The following is a 6,163-nucleotide window of genomic DNA, read 5'->3' on the forward strand; positions in this document are numbered from 1 at the left end:
TGAACTGCAAGCATCTGAGTGTTGAGTGTCACATTCACACCTAACAGCTGCCCTTGCCTGTTCCCCACAGTCATCCAGTTCTGTCATCATGATATGTTCCCCAAATCACATTTGTGCTGCTGTCACTTTTTGTCTTTGGGAATTTGTGTACAGGCTTTCTGTAATGACATACTGAAAATGCTTGTAAACTTCAAATGAGTGGATTAAAACATATTTCACCCAGGCAAATCGCTTCCATGTATTAGGCAGAAACTTGAACCTTTACTTCTACATCCACGCTCTCCCCTGTAGAGTAACCACTTGCAAGAGGGATGTTAATATCCCTAAAGTTGGAGGAGGTCTCTGATGGGTGAGGACACAGAAGAATTTGTTCCCTTCATGAAAAAAAACTAAAGAACCACTTACTTTCCAGATAGATCTCTGGGTTTCTCACCACCACAGATATCTCTGAAAGACAGAGACAGACACCTCTGTGGAGTTGCCCCACTTCTCCGTTTCCACCAGCCCTCTCTGCTTGGGAACAGCCTGGCCATGCACGGAGCCTGGGCACCTCTGGCTGTTTTGTCTGGGTATCAATACTGGGCAATGTCAATAGTGTCAACGCGTCAGCCACCCATGGCACAGATGTGGGAGACAGCAGGACGACAGATTTTGAATGTCACGCCCAGACCCCTCCAGGGCTGGGAAAACTGGTGATGTGCCATGCTGGCAGCCCCCACTGCAACACAAACTTCCTGATCTCCCACCTTGCAGGTTATCTCCTAAAAGTGATTAACTGCACTTTTCCTCTATTGAAAGGCAGTGCTTCCCAGTTCCTGCTGAGTTTTACCTTCATATATAATCTCTGGTTTGCAATGAATAATACAGACCTGCCCTCACCTGCTGAAAAGGTGCAGTTCTCTGACCCCCAGCCACCCCTAAATTGCCAAGAGTCCAGCAGCAGCAGCTGCCTCGCTGCCAGCAGGGCAGAGTTTAGGGTGAGCCCTGAAATCTGCCCATGAAGCCTATTAAAGCAGCTTAGGCTGAGTTTGTTGTTGCTTGGATGGCAGCGTGGGACAGGGTTCAGCTTCCCCAGCTGGGCTGCTGTCAGTACCTGCACCGGCCAGCCAAAAGTACTGATGGATTTTTGGAAACATTAAAAAAAATAAATTAATTATAAAAAAAAAAAAAGGACAAGGTTAGTAAACCAGATCTCCCTGGAAATAATTGCATTAAATATAGAAGAGGTTACATGCGCTTTCCTTTGTCCTTTCTCTCCCCACGGGCTGGTGCCCTGTGCTACTCCTCGTACCTGCCCTGTAGCTGATTTCATTGTTTATTCCGCGCTCACCCCTCAGTTTGCTGGGGGCCCTGTGACTCCCTGCTCTGTTTCCAAGTTCAAAACCTTTCTGGCTAAAGTCTGCGGTGACACGTAACACAACAAGACAGCTTTCAGCACAGGGTGCACAGCAGATCCTGGAGAATACCATCTGCGGGTTAGCACTACAATTTCTGGAAGATTAAGTATTAAACCTAACTAAAAGTGACTAACGGGGATAGATCTTTACCCGTCAAATGCTCGCAGCTTTCTGTCAAGCACTTCCAAGGTTGTGAGTGAAGGTGAATGGCTCTACTTCTAAAGACTCCTTAATTTTAAGAAATTCAAAGAGCAGACACGACACTTTGTTCTTTGACTTTCTTAAACCCAAACCCTACTTCAGATCCTTTCATGAGCTATCGTCTTTCATATTTAAAGCATACGGAACGGAAGTTAAAAAAAAAAAAGAAAAGGAAAAAAAAAAGACAGAGGGGATGAGAAGTGTAAGTCTCTGCAGATGTAAGGTATCATTTAGCAATGTATCATTTTATCACCCAATCCTGCCAGGCCCTCAACACATCCTGTGGGGTACAGGATCCTCCCCTTGTCTCATATGAGCAGTGGGAACTGAGAGCACTCCAGTCTTCTGTGGGTTGCTTAAATCTTCCTGGTACTGGCCCTTTATTATAACTGGCCCTTTATTATAACTGGCACCCAACTGGTGCACAGTTATATGGATACAGCCCTGAAAGCCTTCATAAACTGAGTAACAAGTGTTTTGTGTTTTGCAGTACACAATATTTATTTAGGCACCCAAATGGATTTATAAAAACCCATGTTCAGATTCTCTGATGAACACACAGATAAAATAGGTAGAGCCAAAAAAGAATGTTTGATTTAAAGGTTTTTTATAAATATAGAAAAAAGGGGGGGACAGGATAAATACAGGATAAATACAGGATAAATAGGATAACTCCTAACAAAGTACTTACAAAACTGTTTTCATTAATAACTTATCAAACCAGTTTTATTTCTTGAAAAGCTCCAAAGTAAGTTAAAAGCTGTGCCGGCAGCTGGTTGAATTTCTCCTGAAGGGTTTGGATGGGGCTGCAGGCCGCTGGTGAATTTCACTCTTGTGAATTAATTCAGGCATTATCCTTTGGAAAGCTCCATTTTTCAGAGTGGAATAAAGCCTATTTAGTAAATTATTATTTTTGTTTTTAAAACTAAATGACTGTTTATTAAAAAAGAAAGCGACTAAAATTCAAATTTTTCCTCATTACCTGAGGCATAATCAAATTGTCAGCTGTTCAACGAGGGTGATAATGTGGAACAGGAGCGTGATAACATTTGCCATCATCCCAGCTGGTTCCCCCCAAAAAAGAAATCTCCTCACAAGCTTCTAATCGGTGAACCCACACAATTTTTGAGGAGCCTGTGTGACCTAGCACAAGGTATGGTTTAGAAGTAATCATAAATAGATAATACGTATGAGTTGTTAGACCTCTTTTTTATTATTATTTTTATTATTAATTTGGTCATAACATTTGGTCTTGAAACAGAAATTAAAACCTGACTTTATTAAGGGAGGTAGGAATTTGTCATTGACTTCAGAGTGACTATTATTTCACTACTGGAGTATATAACGCTGTGCTTCCAGATTTCAGAAGCAAGCACTGGATCGTTTAATTTTACAGTGTCTACAGGTACTAATGTAGAGGAAAAAAAAAAAAGGTTGAGAACTTTTCAAAGCAGTTTACAATGTTCTAGCAAGATTCAGCAACTGAAAAGGAATCTGGGCACATTTATGTGAGAAATAAAGCATACATGCTTAGTAGCATTTCAGAAAAACAAATATATATATATATTAATGACACTTTGAAATCAAGACTAGGTGTTTCCTACAAGTTTGGGTCTCCTTCAAGCAGGCATTAATTCAAGGAATTCAGTAGCTTGTGCTATGTCAGAGGAGATGGTTTTATAAGCTGTGACACTATTTGTCTACATATAATGGAGCCGTCTATTAATCAAACTGGATTGAACACAAGGGCAGTTTCCCAGTTAATGCTAATTCATTCATAAAGTGAATACATTATCGATTATTATTTTTAAATATACTTTGTTGTAGAAATGCCTATAATTAAGTCTAGACCTTTGAGCTAGACTACCATGAGCTGCTACATTGAGCCGGGATACAAAGAGTAAATGGCAGCCCTCACTCGTGCAATGTGGTAGTTGGTTAGTCAATTAAATACTGCTTTTATTATTCCAACTGGATACACTCATTCCATGCCTGACATCTGTAAATCTGCAGTGGGCCATGATTAACATCTAGCCCAGTGCTAGAGGATGATAGCATACTTTTCAGTCATTGAACCCATTTTCATTGATCACTCTTTCCTTGTAAAAAGGTGATGTTTTAGCTACTTCAAATAATGCCGGCCCATAAAGATACATCATTTTTGCAATAGCTCTAATTGTTTCATCATGTTATATTTCATCCTTTACACTGCAGCACTTCCAAATTCTGATTCTCTGGGTGGCCCTTACAAATAGTTGAGCTCACGCAGCTGGTGAGGTGCTTCACAGCCAAAAACGTGATGGGGCTAGGACAGCCCCAGATGTGGCAACACCTACTTAGGGACCTTGTCAGAGCACTTTTACAAGCTAATTTCTTACTTAAAGTTAGGTTCTTCAACATTCCTCTTCTTTCCATCTTACTGCTTTACTTTCTTGTGGAAATTTTGAGCATCAAGTTTTAACCTGTGTGTTTAGTCAAAAAGGAGCTTACCAAAGATTTACTGTACAAATAATTTAACACAAAACTAAGTACACAGATACTAATAGCAGAAATTGCATCCTTTGAAGGCTTACATCAGTCTACGCTGCTCGTGAACTGCAAGTGGCCCTAGAAATATTCTCATTCTCTTCAGTGCTTTACTCATATTTCTGAGAGGAATAGTCTTTTGGTGCTATATCAGGGTATTGTAAAACTGATAATTGCATGTAGAATACTTGTGCACAAAACAATAACACTTTATTAGCGCAGACAGCTTTAGTTGTTTCTCTTGGGTTGCGTTTTACAGCATGCTGAATTTCAATAATAGATTCATTCTTAATGGTAGTAATTATTTTGAATAAAATCTTTTTGTTTGTTTGTTTGTTTTGCTTGGAGTATAGATTTTGTTATATTTACAACATGGCTGTTGATGTCATGTTCGGACTTGTTGGTGTGGCAGCAAGTGGGCCTTGTTTGTTTGCTTCTTAATTTCTTTATTATCAAGAGAAGCCTAACCCTTTATGCTGGCTGATTATGACAGTTTCCCATTAATTCCATAGGACTTTTTGTGCTCAGACTACTGGATATTATCCCAAAGCCCCAGGACAGGGTGGTCACCTTTCAATCCTCCACTGCATAACCTGGGAGCCACAAGCCATGGATGACAACATTGGACCGGCTGAGGCCCTGACACAACTCAGAGGCAGGGGATGAGCTGGCCAGCTCTGGAGGTGCCTTCCCCTGACTCATTTTGTGATCTCCTGCCCGTCCCACCATTCTTGGTGGCCTTGCCACCCCATACCACCAGGCATATGGCTAACCTCCTGCTGTTGCAGCCCCGCAATGCCTGAAGTAAACCAGGATGGGTGCTGGGGGGACCTGGACAGCACCTTGCCCTAGTTAGGAAGCAGGCCACGAAACCAGCAGCCAGATCTGAGCAGCAACTGCTCATGATTCTGTGGTCTACGACTTGTGTCTTCTGAGGCCCTACTCCTGTTCTAGACGGGGGCTGTGGTGTTGGTGGTGCTAAACCTGGAGCTGGGGGTTGGTCTCTTCTCGCAGATAACTAGTGATAGGAGTAGAGAGAAAGGCCTCAAGTTGTGGCAGGGGAGGTTTAGGTTGGAAATGAGGAGACATTTCTTCTCAGAAAGAGCAGTCAGGCATTGGAATGGGTTGCCCAGGGAGGTGGTGGAGTTACCATCCTTGGGGATGTTCAAGGAAAGGTTGGACGTGGTGTTTAGGGACATGGTTTAGTGGTGACATTGGTAGTAGGGCGATCGTTGGACCAGATGATCTTGGAGGTCTCTTCCAGCCTTAATGATTCTCTCTAGTCCTACCACTGGTTATCTGCAAGAAGAGGCCAACCCCCAGCTCCCCACACCTTCCTTTCAGGTAGTTGTAGGGAGCAATAAGGTCTCCTCTGAGCTTCTTCTCCAGACCAAACAATCCCAGTGCCTTCAGCCACTCCTCACAGGACTTGTGCTCCTGGCCCCTCACCACCTTCGTAGCCCTTCTCTGGACACGCTCCAGGGCCTCGATGTCCTTCTTGTAGTGAGGGGCCCAAAACTGAACACAGCACTCGAGGTGCGGCCTCACCAGAGCAGAATACAGGGGGACGATCACCTCCCTGCTCCTGCTGACTACACTATTGCTGACACAAGCCAGGATGCCATTGGCCTTCTTGGCCACCTGGGCACACTGCCGGTTCATGTTCAGGCAAGCACCCCCAAATTGTTTTCCTCCACACAGCTTTCCAGACGTTCTGTCCCAAGCCTGTAGCGCTGCATGGTGTTGTTGTGACCAATGGCCTCACGCTGAGGCAGGGGAGGTTCAGGTTGGAAATGAGGAGACATTTCTTCTCAGAAAGAGCAGTCAGGCACTGGGATGGGTTGCCCAGGGAAGCAGTGGAGTCCCCATCCCTTGGGGTGTGTAAGGAAAGGTTGGACGTGGTGTTTAGTGACATGGTTTAGTGGTGACATTGATGGTAGGGTGATGGATGGACCAGATGATCTTGAAGGTCTCATCCAGCCTTTATGACTCTGTAATGCCCAGACAACCCGTTCCAGGCTCGCTGCTCGCAGCCTGGC

This window comes from Anas acuta, chromosome 3, assembly GCF_963932015.1.
Source record: "Anas acuta chromosome 3, bAnaAcu1.1, whole genome shotgun sequence".
NCBI lineage: Eukaryota > Metazoa > Chordata > Aves > Anseriformes > Anatidae > Anas > Anas acuta.